This window comes from Castor canadensis, chromosome 7, assembly GCF_047511655.1.
Source record: "Castor canadensis chromosome 7, mCasCan1.hap1v2, whole genome shotgun sequence".
Taxonomy (NCBI): domain Eukaryota; kingdom Metazoa; phylum Chordata; class Mammalia; order Rodentia; family Castoridae; genus Castor; species Castor canadensis.
Genome location: NC_133392.1, coordinates 59,926,048 through 59,942,361, shown reverse-complemented (window position 1 = coordinate 59,942,361; position 16,314 = coordinate 59,926,048). Strand labels below are relative to the sequence as shown.

At 42.9% G+C, this 16,314-nt stretch overlaps 1 protein-coding gene across 1 annotated transcript in view; it reads right to left on the bottom strand.

Annotated features, from left to right (window-relative positions):
- Hkdc1 (hexokinase domain containing 1) overlaps nt 1-16,314 on the bottom strand; it is a 65,065-nt gene that overhangs the window by 7,991 nt on the left and 40,760 nt on the right. The window contains exon 19 of the transcript XR_012449733.1: nt 2,624-2,816. The gene's annotated coding sequence lies outside the window, so the exon portion shown is untranslated. The remainder of the gene's footprint in view (nt 1-2,623; nt 2,817-16,314) is intronic.

Below are 16,314 nucleotides of genomic sequence, written 5' to 3'. Positions count from 1 at the left end.
ACTATTTGCCCGGGATGGCTTTGAACCCTGATCCTCCTGATCTCTGCCTCCTGAGTAGCCAGGATCACAGGCATGAGCAACCGGTGCCTGGCTTATTTATGAGTTCTTAAATCTCACCCTACAGGGGCCAGGGGTATAGCTAAGTGGTGGAGTGCTGCCTTGACATGATCTGAAGCCCTGGATTTGATTCCTAACACTGCCAAATAAGTAAATAAATCTCACCCTCTAACTTTTTAGGTGATTCTTTATAATGTGTACATTGTTTTAGCTTATTCTAAATGTACACAATTAAAGAAACTGAAATATAGCCTACATACCAATCATCAAGTGCACACTGGGGTTGAGGTAGATTCACAAGGTGTTCAGCCATCACTGCTATCCAATTCTAGAAAATTCCGTCACCCATGAAGAAACCACACCATCTGCACCCATTTGATCCTCCCCCAGTGGCTGGCACCAATAATCCATTTTCTGCAGATTTGCCTGTCTGGACATCTCAGTTACGTAGAATCATAAACATATATGATCTCAAAGTATGTGAACTGGGGAACATGTCAGCAAAAACATTTTACTGATGGAGTGCGTGACCCAAAAGGCTTGGGGCACTGGCTGGAAGTGTGAAGCCTTCGGATGTCCCCAGCCTCTTGACCAGCCTCTCCCCGTCCTCCACAGAGGCACTGACGGTGCCCTCCAGGCTCCGGCAGCCCTTGTGATGAAATTCCAATAGCTGGCAGAACATGACATGAACATATAATGTATGATTTAACTTTTTTCTTTTTTTTTTTTTTTGAGGTACTGGGAAATGAACCGAGGGCCTCGCGATTGCTAGGCAAGTGCTCTACCATGTGAGCCACATCCAAGTCCTTTTGCTTTTTAGTTTATTTTTCAGATAGGGTCTTGCACTTTTGCCCGGATAGTGATCCTTCTACCTCTGCCTCCCAAGTAACTGGGATTACAGGCATGGACCACCACACTCAGCCCTTGACTTTGTTTTTATAAAAAATTGTGTCATAGTCATGCTACATGGTTCACAGATTCCATGCACACTTGAATTTTTTCTGACTCAGCAGCTTCCCGAGTCTAGTGCAAACGCTGCTCTAGCACACAAAGCACCTTCCAGGGAATCACTGTTACCCTTTCCTATTGCAGTGGTGTCCTGAAAGCACCATGGGTCTGTAGGGTGACAGAGAAGATGGTCTTTTGCCTTCCTGTCTTCTCCCTCCATGTCAGACACAGGGCAGATGAGCTCCCAAGGCAGCCAGTGATGCGGAATGCTATCTCCCAGCTGGGAGGAGTGCATGCACTAGGGAACCACGAGATATACAACACCCATGCTGTGGAAACACGCCCACCCCCCACTGATCTCTAGATCAAGCAGTCTTGTGCCTTGGGCCAAGCCCCAGAGTTCCTTCCTTTCCCCGTTCTATCTCTGGAGTTGTGTGGGTAAATCAAGTGTTTCCCTTCCATAATATTCTAGAATATCATGACACAGTTTCAAATTAGATGCTTCATTTCTCGGGCCATTTGTCTAACTGAGGGATCCTGATAACTCAGTATTTTAGTAACAGAGAAACTCAGGATTAATTCACATTTGGCTAGTGGCTGGATTCCTTATTGCTATCCAGTTATGACTCCCATTGTGTTGTTTGCCTGTGTTCCAGAGGATGCACCCACCGTCCAGTGACCTGCCCACCTTGCACCTCACCTGGAGGTAATCATAAACAGCATTTACACCGCGCTTCCTGTCTGCAGGCATCCGTGCACAAGGGCTCTCATATGTATTGTTATTCCCACCCACAAATGAGAAAGCTGAGGCTCCCAGAAGTCCAGTCACTTTCCAAAGTCAGACATGATAACTAGCAAGGCTGAGATTTGAAATCAGACTAACTCCAACCCACTCCCATGCTCTTTATGGCGGTGCGGCCACAACAAAGGGCCTTGCACTTGCTGGTATAAAGCTCTACCGCTGAAGCCACACCCCCAGTGCTTTTGCTTTTTAATGTCTTACGCTTTTGTCCAGTGCCAGCCTCAAACTGTGATCCTCCTATATCTGTCTCCCAAGTAGCTGAAATTACAGGCATGTACCACCACACCTGGCCAGACCCCCCTTACTACACTGTCCCTCAAAAGCACAGCATTGATTCACATACCAAGGCTAATAGAGAAGGGCAAGCCAGATCTGATGGTGCATGTCTATAATCCCAGCATTCAGAGAGTGGGGGAGGATTGGGGGTTTGAGACTAGCCGGGTATACATAGTGAGACCCTTTCTCAAAAAAAAAAGGAAGGAGAGAAGGCAAATGAGTACCCAGGGGGAGAATGCATTTTACAATTTATCAAATTGTGATGAATGGCATCTACCTTTAGAAAATTATATTAAAAACAAAACCAGTCCAGTCACTTCAAACAAACAGATTAACTGTAGTGAGTTTGGGTCCCTTCCAAATTACTGTGGGACCCTAAGAAACAGTTTGCCCCTTTCTGGGCCTCATGCTGAAATCCATGGATTTGAACGCTGGGACTCTGAGATCTGGGCGTCTCTTTTGCACCTGATTTACACAGAGCTGAGAGGGTGCGAGACCACTGTGGTTCACAGCCCCAGCCCGGGCCGCCCACCTACTTGCCTTGGGACAGCTTGAGTCACCTCGGCTGGCTCTTCACTTGTGTTCACTCTCATTTTTCCAAAAGGACAACATATACTTTCCTTGCAACCAGATTGTGGATTCTTGGCCCACGGTGTGGGGGTGGGTGCTGGGCTCTTTCCTCCCTCAGGAACAATGCTTGGGGTGATGGTTCTTAAGTTGGTTAGATGGAGTCCTGAGAAGAGAAAGAGACAAAAGATGCATTTGTCATAAAATCAATAGTCACCAGAGGACTGGAGGGGGTAGAGCCTACACGGCATCCTGTGGAAAGAAAGACACAGCCTTGGTTGTCCCTGAGGGGAGGGCCTTGTGGCAGAGGCTGGGGAACACGGATGCCCTTGACATTCAGACAGTACTTGATGGTTATGAAGTTGTCCCCCTGGGACCTCACAGAACCCCAAGGTGGGGCAGGAATGGTGACACTGGTGAGGAAGAAAGTGATGGTAAAGATGGTGATGTGTGTCCGGCACTGCACTTAGGAAGCTTCTGAACTACATAGGGAAGAAGAGGTCATTTACAGATGGGGAAGCCACAGCTCAGAGAGGTCAATTCATGCACTCATGGAAGCACAGCAGTGGCTGTGTTCAGAGATGCATTCTGAGCTCTATCTCTTTGATCCTGGAACTGTAACCCTTTATTTTTGGGGTGCAGTCTCTGAGGCTCAGAGCTCAGAGCTAATAAAACCAGTGCAGGTTTTAAAGTCTGTAAAGGAATGCCCAGGCTGGCGCACAGTATCAAGAAGGCAAAGCTCTGATTGGTACCACACAGAGCTGGACTCCACCTGGCAAACCAGCACCAATGAATGTCCCAGGCCACCTCCCTCCCTCTTCCTCCCTCCCTTCCTTTCTTCTATGTGGACAAAACCTCCTACTCTTTCACCCTCTCTATTGTGCACAACCTGGGGTGACTCATAACCATCCCTGCCCAACCACCCCACCTCTTCCCTGTTCTTCTTAAATCATGTCCTCATGTAGCTAACAAACAGGAGAGAGTGGTTCCTAAGTCAGGAACTACAGAAATTACAGTGTAAACTATGAGTTATGGTGACTGTCATGAACGAGAAGAACAGGAGCCATGAAGTCCAATCCTGGAAGGCTTCCTGGAGGAAGTGACTTTGGAACTGGGACACATTGGTCTGAGTTAGAGTTTTCTTTGCTGCCTCTGAGGCAGGGGCCAGGTGAACCTTGATAAGAAGAGGCTCAGAAACTGGAAGAGAAGCAGAGAACTATGTCACCTGCCACCTTGAGATTTCAAACTTAACTAAGAGTGGGCTGCCTTGGCCTTTGTCCTCTAGGGTAGCGGGTTCCATAGTGTAGTTCTTGTGACAGCAGCGGCAGCTGGGAACCTACTGAATGCACATTCCCAGGTCCCACACCAGCTCTGGGGACAGAACTAACAGTGTGTGTTTTAACACGCCATCTTGGCCATTCTGTGATGCACTGAAGTGTGGAACCTATTTCTAGATGCCTACAGTCAAACAGATGCACTCATTAGAACTATCACGGATCCCGGCACTCTCTCTCTCTCTCTCTCTCTCTCTCTCCTTCCCTCCTTTCCTCCCTCCCTCTATCACTACATAAAAAAGGAATCTGTAAATGAGACCCTGAGAGATCTAATAGGGTCTACAGTTGAAGAGAGATAGGGCAAGTTGTTTGGTGAGGTGGGGGTAGAAGATAAACCCAAAGACTTTAGCAATTCAGAGATTAAGGCTCCAGGAAGTAGCAGCATATTATTTGAGAACTAAGGAGGACCTAGCCCACCCTCACCGTCTTCAGCCCTTTGAGCTACTATAATAAATTATCACAGGCAGAACTCACATCAGAACTGTATTGCACACAGTTCTGGAGGCTGGAAAGCCAAGGTCGAGTCTCCAGCACACTGGGGGCTGCTGAGCGCTCATTCCTCACAGGCAGCACCTCCTGCCATGACCTCACAAGGTGGACCGGGCAAACAAGCTCTCTGAAGTTCTTTTACAAGGGCAGGGATCCCAGTCTCTTAGGAAAGAGCCCTCACGACCTGATCACCTCCCAAAGGCCCCACCTCTAATAAATCAAGCAGAGATTTGGCTCCAATGTATGCATCTGGGAGAGGGACACAGCATTCAGACCATATCACCCTCCCAAAAGGAGGCTTGGGTGGGCGGTGCTCCCTTTGCAGAGCAGCCTTTTCCATCACTGGCTGCTTAAGTCTGAGATGAAACCTAGCCTATGTTCTCTGGATTCTTTCAGGTGAATCTGAAGGGTGGACTGCAGGAGGTCCCAAAAGGTGATAAGTAGTCAGGGAGACACTTCTGCTTCTCAGGAAACGTCTGATTGCCCTCAGGCAATAAAAAAAGGCTATAAAAACCCAATTCCCATCCTGACCCACAGGACCACTGGTTTCCATCCTGCCGCATGTCCCCATGCAGCCTTTCTCTTTTCTTCTCTACAAATGAAATCTTTCTGACCTCTGCTGCTCAAATCCACCTCTGCTGTCAGTCTCAGAGCGGACCAAGAACCCCAACACCTGAAAATTCCTGCATGTTATCTGTGTATCAAATCTTCTTGTCCTTCCTCATGACTGTAAAAGGATGGTCATGATCATTGGTGATTCTTGGTGAATATACGATCACCAGCCAAACAAAGTGTAAGAGAAGACTGGACTTCATTACAGCAAGAACAAAACATGGTACACACTTCATGTGCACATGCTCTTCAGCCAGGTCGGGAGGTTGGCTTTGTAGATGGGCCCACACTATAGACGGTATTATAAGTCACAAGGACCTAACTGTGACCCCAGACTGGTGTTTTCTAAGTCACTGACATCTCTCACATTTTTTGGTTTTTAAGTTCTGCATTCATGATTTGGCTGGTTAAGAAGCAATTTGAGGACCACCTTCAAGCTATCTTTTCTTTTCATGAGTATTAACTACTTCACAGCCCAAAGAGGGCTTCTGGAGGAACATGTTTCTTGTATCATTTTGGGGTTCCTCATCACATTCAACAAATCGTATGCTCATTTGTCAAGCTGGGAGGTTAGTGTAACACTCATTAACCATTCCACACATCCTGTGAACCACATTCAAGCCCAGCCCACCCTCTTCTATTTACCTGAAATTGGTCAATATGCAATTTCTTCTCCTAATCAAGAGACCCAAGCCAACCCTCGACAAGTTCCACTCCAAAGAATAATTCTAACAAAAGACCCAACTAAGAGAAAGCAAAATGTGGCAGAGTACAAAAGAGCAGCTTAATTTCTCTTTCAACCCATTCAAACTTCAACAAACACTTTAATTCAAAGAATAAGGGAGACAGAAACACCAGCCAATGACCAGACTCCAAGTAGGCACAGCTAGGGGTGGGGAGCTAAAAGCCTACTCCTGGACCTCCATCCCTATAGCAGCAGCAGAGAGAAGCAACAAAAAGATTGTGAACACCACACCTATAAGGGACCATAGCACAGGTCACTCTCATGTGCCTTCAGACCTGTGGACAAGACTAGAGGAGTAATCACAGAGGTTGTACACCACCTACTCCACTGTCCATTACACATTTGCCTCATCCACTAGAAGTACCCCCACTCTTGTGAGACCTACTGAGAAAGCTGGACCACTGGGCTCTAACACAGTGTGCACTGTGTCAAAATATACTAATCACCACCAAAGAAGCAAAGGAAGTTATGCTACAAAATCCAGCTGGAAATCTAAATCAATGCTTCACAACAATCTGAATCAGTACACATTGCCAAGAGAAGGCTGTTCCCTAAATAAAGCTCCCTCATAAAAGTGGAGGAGATAGCCACTCTAAAATATTCACAAATCTCAACATAGAAATTCAAGAAATATGAAAAAACAAGGTACACCTTGCCAACAAAGACATACACAGACTGAAGCAAGTGGAAACTGAAAGCAAATGCAAACTTCAAACCTCACCTAGTAGACTCCAAGCCAAAATTAGTCAGAAGAAAAAGATTATTACACATTGGTAAAGAGAACAATATGTCAAGAAGTTAGAACAAGCTGAGTATGGTGGCTCAAATCTGTAAATCCTAGCTAATTTATTAATTGGTACACCAAATTTCATAAAACAAACACTATTGGAAGTGAAGAGATAGGCTCCAATACACTAAGAGTGGGTAACTGTAATACCCCATTCTCCCAATGGATGGATCATCCAGACCAAAAAATTAACAAATAAGCCAGGTGTGGTGGTTTACATCTATAATCCCAGCAACTCAGGAGGTAGAGATCAAGAGGATCATGGCTCAAGGCCAGCATGGGCAAAAAAGTTAGCTAGATCCCATCTCAATCAATAAACCAGACATGGTAGTGTGCCTGTAATCTTAACTACACAGGAGGTATATGTAGATGAATACGTATTCAAGGCTGGCCCTGAGTAAAACTGCAAAAACTTATCTGAAAAATAAACAAAGCAAAAAGGTTTGAGGGTATGGCTCAAGTGGTGGAGCACCTTTCTAGCAACCATGAGACCCTGAGTTCAAATTCCAGTTCTGCAAAAAAAAGAAGAAACTTTAGAGTTAAACTACACTATAAACAAAATGGACTTAACAGATATCTAGAGAGTGATTCATCCAATAACTTCAAAACATACATTCTTTTTAGCAGCTCGTGAAGCTTTCTCCAAAATAGATTATACATTAAGCCATAAGGCAAGTATGAACAAACACAAAAAAAGAAAGAATTTCTTGTATCTTATCAGATCACAATGGAGTGAATGTAGAACTCAACACCAAGCAGAAACTATATAAGCACATGGAGATTGAACAACTGCTGGGTCATTAAAGAAACAGGGAGGGGTGACTAGCAAATTCCTAGACTCAAGTCCTAGAAACACAGCATACCAGAGTCTGTAGGACACAGCAAAGGTAGTTCTAAGGGGGGAGTTTAAAGTTATATAAGCCTACATTTAAAAATCAGAGACCTGTAGTTAGTAATGCATCTCAAGGTCTTAGAAAAACAAGAAGTCAAGCCCAAAGCTGGCAGAAGGAAAGAAATAATAAATGCTGGAGCTGAAACTCATGAAATAGAGCCTAAAAGAACAGTCAAGGAATCAGTGAAACAAAGAGCTGGTTCTGGGGAAATGTAAACAAAATTAACAAACCCTTATGCATACTAAGCAAAAGAAAGAGAACCAAATTAATAGAAGTAGAGATAAAAACTAAGATGTTACAACAGATTCCACTGAAATCCAGAGGATTAATAGGCATTATTTTGAAAACTTATACTCCACAATAAATTGGAAAATCTAGAAGAAATGGATAAATTTCTAGACACACGTTAACCTTCCAAAATTGAACTAAAAGGATATTTAGAAAACCTAACTATGGCTGGTGGTGTGGCTCAAGCAGTAGAATACCTGCCTGGCAAGGAGGAGGCCCTGAGTTCAAACCCCAGTACCTCAAAAACAAAACAAAACAGTAAACAGATCAATATAAGCAATGAGATTGATGTGGTTATAAAAATCTCCCAACAAAGAAAAGCAAAGGACTAAATCCTTTAAAGAAAACCTTTGAAGAACAACTAACTCCAATGCTCCTCAAACTATTCCATAAAATAGAAAGGGAAGTCATGGTTCGAGACCAGACCAGGCAAAAACAGTTCACGAGACCCCATCTCAAATAGGAAAAAAGCTGGGTATGGTGGTGTGCACCTGTCATCACAGCTACAGCACGAAGCATAAAATAGGAGGATTGTGGTCAAGGCCTGCCTCAGCAAAAAGCAAGACCCTATTTCCAAAATAACCAGAGCAAAAAGGGCTGGAGGCATGGCTTAAGTGATAGAGCACCTTCCTAGCAAGAATGAAGCCTTGAGTTCAAATCCCAATACCAAAAAAGAAAGAAAGAAAGAGAGAGAAGAAGGAAAGAAGGAAGGAAGGAGGGAGGGAAGGAAAGAAGGAAGGCAGGAAGGCAGGAAGGAAGGGAAGGAACACTTCTAAATTCATTATATGAAGCCAGTATTACTTTGATACCAAAACTAGATAAGGACACAACAAAAAAGGAAAACTATAGACCAATACCTTTGATGAACACAGATGCATAAGTCCTAACAAAATACTTGCAAACCAAATTCAACAGTACATTAGAAAGATCACATGATATCACGATCAATTGCTATCATACTAGGAATGAAAGGTTGGCTTAACATATACAAATGAATAAATGTAGTACAGCACATAAACAGAATCTAGGACAGAAATCACACAATCATCTCCATAGGTGCAGAAAAAGCCTTTGGCAAAATTCAACATTCCTTCATCATAAAATCCCTGAAGAAACTAGGTAGACAAGGAGCATCCCTCAACACAATATAGGCTATGTACAACAAACCCATAGGCAACATCACTCTGAATGGGGAAAAACTGGAAACATTTTGTCTAAAATCAGAACAAGACAAGGATGTCCATTCTTACCACATTTTTTTTTTTTTGGTGGTACTGGGGTTTGAACTCAGGGCCTTCACCTTGAGTCACTCCACCAGCCCTTTTTTGTGAAGGGTTTTTCGAGATAGGTTCTTGTGCACTATTTGCCTGGGCTGGCTTCAAACTGTGATCCTCCTGATCTCTGCCTCCTGAGTAGCTAGGATTACAGGCGTGAGCCATCAGCACCGGCACTCTTACCACTTTTATTCAATGTAGTGCTTGAAATTTTAGCCAGAGTAATAACGCAAGAGAAAGAAATAAAAGGGATATAAGTAGGGAAAGAAGTCGAGTTATCCCCATATGTAGATGTGACCCTATACTTAAGAAGACCCTAAAGATTTCACCAAAAGACTTTTAGATGTGATAATCAAATTCAGCAAAATAACAGGATATAAAATTAACATAAAAACCAGTAGCTTCTTCTTTATTTGGGGTGGTACTAGAGTTTGACTGAGGGCCTCACCTTAGTTAGGCAGGCTCTCTACCACTTGAGCCACTCCACCAGCCCTTTTTTGTGTTGAGTCTTTTTTGAGTTAGGGTCTCTTGAACTATTTGCCTGGGCTGATTTGTGGTTCCTGGGCTGGCATGGAACCACAATCCTATCTCTTCCTCCCAGGTAGCCAAGATGACAGGGGTGAGCTACCAATGCCTAGCTAGTAGCTTTTTTTTTTTAATATACCAGTATTGAACCCACTGATAAGGAAATCAGGAAAACATTCCCATTCACCATAGCATCTACAAAAAACAAGACCACCACCAACAACAAAAAAAACCACCTAGGAATAAAGACCTGCAATGAAAACTATGAAACACTAAAGAAAGAAACTGAAGAAGACACTAGCAGATGGAAGACCTCCCATGTTGTTCATGGGTCAGAAGAATTAATATTATTAAAATGACCATATTAGCAAAAGTGATCTACGGATTCAATGCAATTCCCATAAAAATTCCAATGATATTCTTCATAGAGCCAGAAAACACAATCCTAAAATTCATATGAAAGCATGAAAGACCCTGAATAGCCAAAGCAATCCTGAGTAAAAGGAATAATGCTGGAGGAATTATAATACCTGATTTCAAATCATACTACAGAGTCAGAGTAACAAAAACAGCACGGTACTGCCACAAAAACAGACATGTGGATTAATGGAACAGAATAGAGGACCCATAAATAAACCCAAGCAGCTATAGCCACATGATTTTCAATAAGGGTGCCAAAAACATACGTTGGAGAAAAGACAGCAAGACAGTCCCCCAACCACTACTTTTGCAGTACTGAGGTTTGAACTCAGGGCCTTGTGCTTGCTACACAAGTGCTCTACCACTTAAGCCACGCTTTCAGCCCTTTTACTTTATTTTTCAGGTAGGGTCTTGTGCTTTTTTTGCCCAGGACAATCCTCCTACCTCTGGCTCCCATATACCTGGGATTACAGACGTATACCAGTATATCCTGCCCAAGACAACCTCTTTAACAAATGGTACTGGGGAAACTGAATAGCCACATGTAGAAGTCTGAAACCAGATCCCTATCTCTCCCTGTAAAAAACCAATTCGAAATGGACCAAAGATTTTAATGTAAGATTTAAATCTTTGAAATTACTAAAGGAAAACATAGGAGAAACAAAGACATAGGCACAGGCAATGACTTTCTGAATAGGCCTCTAATAGCTTGGGAAATTACGGCAAGAACTGGCAAAAGGGTTGGGTGAGATGGCACACAACTGTTATCCCAGCACTCAGAAGGCTGAGGCAGGAGGATCAGGAGTTTGAGGCCAGCCTGGACTACACAGCAAGACTCTGTCTCAAAATAAATAAATAAAACAAAAAGAATTGACAAATGGATTGCATCAAATTAAAAAGTTTCTGCACAGCAAAGAGACAGTCTACAGAGGGGAGGAAGTCTCCCAACTAGTCATCTGACAAGAGATCAATATCCAATACATAAAGAACTCAAAAATTACTCACCAATGGAACAGATAATCCAATTAATAAATGGGCAAATGAGCAGAAAAGACACTTTTCAAATGAAGAAGTACAAGTGACCAATAAGTACATGAAAAAAGTTCAACATCTTTAGTCATCAAGGAAATAAAAATCAAACACCCAGTCAGAATGGCTATCATTCAGAAAACAAAACAAATGCTGGTGAGGATGTCAGGGGGTGGGAAGGTCAGTTATTTGAGCCACTATGGAAATCAATGTGGAGGTTCCCCATAAAACTAAAAATAGAACTACTAATGATCCAGCTATTCCACTTCTGGGTACATACCCAAAGGAATCCAAATCAGCAAACAACAGAGACACCTCCATACCCATGTTATCACAGCATTATCCATGATAGCCAAATCATGGAATCAGCACAGGTGCCCATCAGTGAATGAACACACACACACAAATGGAGTATTTTTCAGCCATAAAGAAGAACAAAATCATTGCAACAAAATGGATGGAACTGGAGAGATTATCATATTAAACAAAATAAGCCAGACTCAGAAACACAAGCATCACATGTTCTGTCTCATATGTGGACCTCGGCGGGGAAAGCCATGAAAGAAGAAGGGAGACTGTTGGGGAAGGGGATGAGGGGGTAAGACAAGATAATGGAGGGTGATTATGATCAAAGTTTATGATATGCATGTATGAAAATGTCACAATGAAACCCATTACTTTGCTGGGTACCACAGTTCAAGCCTATAATCCTAGCTACTCAGGAGATCAGGAGAATCTCAGTTCAAGGCCAGCCAGGGCAAAAAGTTTGTGAGATTCCCAGCTCAACCAAGGGCTGGGCACAGTGGCACATACATATCATCCCAGCTATGCAGAGAAGCATAAATAGGAGGATCACAGTCTGGGCTAGCAGATCACAGTCTCTTTTCTCCCCACTGTTCCTCTCCTAATAAATTTCACTGTTAATTTTACTAAAAAAAAAAAAAAATACTGGCAGAGTGGCTTAAGAGGTAGAGCACCTGCCTTGCCAATATGAGGTCCTGAGTTCAACCCCCAGTACTGCCACACACAAAAAAGAAAGAAACCCAGTAAGATGTTTCAAAAATTCTTTCAAACTTATGCATGCATAGAGTTCAGGCATCCTCCAAGGCACAAGAAAGACAGTAGCAAGATGATTACCCCATGTCAGAGAGCCTGGATGAAGTCCAGGAAGACATTCAGGCAGGAGCTTGCCACTCAGCCTGGTCATCCCAACACCAACCAACCAGTGCCCCAGGCCTGTGAAGGCACTCAGGACGCCACCATCTGGAGATTGCTTGGCCTTAACTAATGACACAGCATCTACCAAGACAAAAACCTCAAAAGAACTTACTGTGAAATGGGGCTCTGACGCTTTTTGCACAAAGATGGTCTTTGGAGAGTCACAATACAGCTCCCTCCTCCAAGGCTGCAGTCACAGCTTCTCCACACTCTTGATGCTGTACAAAAATGCGCCCATATGATCCCAGACTGGCTTCTCACCAAACACAGGACACAGAACTCATTTTCCCACCACCTCGGAACATCCAAGCCAAATCTCTGTTTCATTTTTACCAAAAACAAAACAAAACAAAGAAACTCCATCCTACCACCCTACCACAACAGTCCATTGAATTCAAGCCCCTCACAGAGGAAGCAAAAGACTTCCTAATCTCAAGCAAAAAATGCCAGCTATGTCCTCCCACAGGCTTCCAGCCCTGGAGGGTGAGAGCACCAGGCTGTCACACTAATCTCCCAGCTGATCTACAATTCAATTCTCTTTTGTGCACAGCCCCAGACACTGTCCAACAGTTCAGATCCAAGCTTCCACCCCAGGGTGATCCACCCCTGTCCTCACCCTGAAGCATTCCCTGACCTCCCAAGCAGACTCAGAAACAGAGACAGTCTAGAATCTGGGCCAAAGACTAACCACATAGCTGTAGCTCTCTTGAGAGGAATGTTGGATTTCTGATTTGACCCTGTGAGCACTGCCTGCTAAGGACCAGGCCCTGGAGGGAAAGGGTATGGAGCAGGGGGTGAGCAGAGTAGAACTATGAAGCTTCCAAAAGGCTTCAGAAGTAAAGTACATATTAAACACACCTGTGCTCAAGTGGCAAGTGCTGCAGGTGTCAGAGGAAGCGGCCTGGTGGCTCCAAGAAGATGGAACCGGGATATTGGCTAAACTTTAATTTCACTGGAAATGTCAGTGTCCTTTCTTCCACTCCCTCAGCCTAATTACCACCATCAGATTTACTTTTTGCCCATCTCTGTCCCTTAACTCTCCATAGTTCACTATAAAACAAATTGTTTTTATCAGCCAGCCTCTTGTGCTGGGGTTACAGCTGTGTACCACCACACTCGACTCATCCATATTTTGTTAAACCAAAAACACAAATGATAAAGCTTATTGTTAAGCCAAAGAAGAATAATGTGCAGAATAAAACCCCATTTTTATTACTACTACTGACAATAAAAGTAACCATATATCTGTGTATTAATTGCACCCTTATGAAATTACCAGTATTTTTTGGTAGGGGAAAGTGAAGGTTACAGAAGAGCAATTTAAAATTTGCTTCTGGGCTAGGAGTGTAGCTAAATGTAGAGTACTTGCTTAGCATGTGGGAAGGACTGAGTTCAATCTTCTGCACTAAAAAAAAAAAAAAAAAAGAATTAAATTCTGCTTCTGCTTCTTCCTGCAGGTAACCTGAGATAACTGTCTCCTGCTCCTTTATGGTGACAGGAAGATAACCCAGGACAAGTTAGCAGAGTGAGATCAGGCACAGAACTGGGAAAACAGTGAAGCTCACCTAGCCTCCCCCCTTGGGCTGGAACATCATGATCATGGTGTCTCTTCCCAGTGCTGCTGATTCTCAATAGATTAAAGGCTAATCCCTAAAGCCCTGTCCAAGATGGTGCTTGGGGCTGACAGGAGTGTTTCCCTGAGGATTTGAGGTGATCAGAACTTCCCACCCTCGAAGCCAGCCTCTCCCATCTCATTGAACTTAATGAACTCAGCCTAGGGCAATTCTAACCCAGGACACATTCTAAGACAGAGCACTGGAAGACCCCTGGGTGAATATAAGCTCAGGGAAGAACTCACCAGACATCTAAAGAAGAAAACTACCTGAAAAGAATACCAAGAAAATGAGAAATATGTGTTGTTTGAAGGAGAAATATTAGAACAGGTGAACCAAGAAAGTAAATTAGGAATGTCAGATATTCTTAATGAAGTAAGGAAGAAGATAAGTACATGAAATAAGATGAGAAATTATAAAAAGAATTAGAAATACTACACATGAAACACATAAAAAACATGTTGTTGAAAAAAATAAGATAATAGAAACAGGCAAAGGGGTTTTTTAGATAGGACACAAAAACACAGGCTATAAAAGGAAAAAAGTTGACCTAATTAAAATTAAGAACATTTGTTCTTTGAAAGACACTGAATATTCATCTATTAGAATTGATATAGCTAAAGAAAAAACTGTTGAGTTGGAAGATCAGATTGAGGAAGTATCCCAGTAAGCAGCAAGAATGAAAAAGAAATAGAAAATTTTAAAGTCAAACAATATGGAAGCTAGAAATAGAAGTACCAATAACTGGATGATAGGAATGCCAGAAAGAGGAAATAAAAATAGAGATTGAAAATATTTGAATGAAAAACAGATACATTTCTTAGAATTAGTAAAACCAAAGGGCCTCAGGTTGAAAAGTTCAAAATGCTAACAAGAGATAAAGGGAAAGCCCACTCTACATTACAGAAGATCATAGACAAAACCCAAAGAAAATTCTAAATGTGTCTAGAGAAATGGAACCACAGTAGTGTTAGCACCACTGTGATTTTGTCTCCAGGGGAAACCAGATATTTTCATTGCTGTTATTGCAAATAACTCAAAATATCGCTTATACTTATAAGACTTCAAAATTAGGATTGTTATTCGGTTCTGCTGGATCTTGTTATACAATGCACTGACAAACAAACACATGCATTAAGACATCAGAACTTTCTTAATAACTGTATTTCGATGCCATTGGTTTCCTTTGAAATTCTTTATGTTTTACGCATTATTCTGAAAAAAAAGATCCATAGGTTTCATGTTATTTCCAAAAGGGTATATATGGTGCATGCATGTGCACTAGCACACATACACAGAGGTTTATGGTTAGGAACTACATGTTTACCTTGGTCTTGTTTACCATTTTGTATCACAGATATTTACGTGTCTTTCTTGCTGCCTATGAGTTCTTACAGGGCAGCAATGGTGTCATATTTCTTTGGGTCCTCAGTGCCTAGAACAGGGCTTCACATTCACTGAACCATCCATCATTTATACAGGATCTATTGTGTGTAAGTCTCAAATCCTATTGGTGAGGCAGAAGAATGGAGAGATTCAAAGGAAAGCCATCATTCATTCAAGTGCTTGTTTCAGCATTCATTCTTGTTCAGACAACTGCTCATGGCTACTCAGTGCCAGCCACAGTAGTAGACTCTGGGGACAATTGAAGGAATGAGACCCAAGTCTTTACTCAGTGGAGCACCTTTTCTACTAGTGAGACAACACAAGATTTCTGATCAAAGACAAATGGAATGAGGTCATGTTCTGGAGAATCAGAGCCATGGGGCTCTTTCTACACCAAAGGTTGCTAGGAGAAAGTAACCACAGGGCTACAAAATGTAGAAGAAGATGCTCTTTTGAAGAGGAAAAGTCAGGGGCTCCCCTGAGGACAGTTTACCTGTTGGTGACCTAGTAAACCTCGAGGAGAAGTGGACTGTCCATGGCCCCACGTGTTTCAGGGGCTAGCCCGTGTAAACGCAGATGGACGCAGCCCTCCTTGGAGTTTCAGTTCTGGTTCAAGGATTCTATGACGCCATCAATTAGTCAGAATGTGCAAGGTTGCCTAGATACCTCAGGGCTCCTTCTTCTTCTAAGAGATCAGAGCTAGGAGAGAAATAGGCTGGGTGACCTCCTCTCTCCTGCCAAATGTGCCAAGAGACTAGGTCATGGAAGAACTTGGTGGCACAGCAACCTGAATCTCTAGACCAGATCATCTGTCTAGGAAGGATGGTGCAGACCCAAGGGGTTAGAAGGACAGGAAACTGAGGGTGTCATACCCAGGACTGAGAAAACTGGGAAAGAGAGTAAAGACAGCCAGGATTTTGGTTAACTAAAACAAAATCTGATAAGGTGAAATATGTTTCCGAAGAGGAATAGTCTTGAAATACAAAAAGATAATTTTTTTTCTAGTACTGGGGCTTGAACTCAGGGCCTTCACCTTGAGCCACTCCCCCAG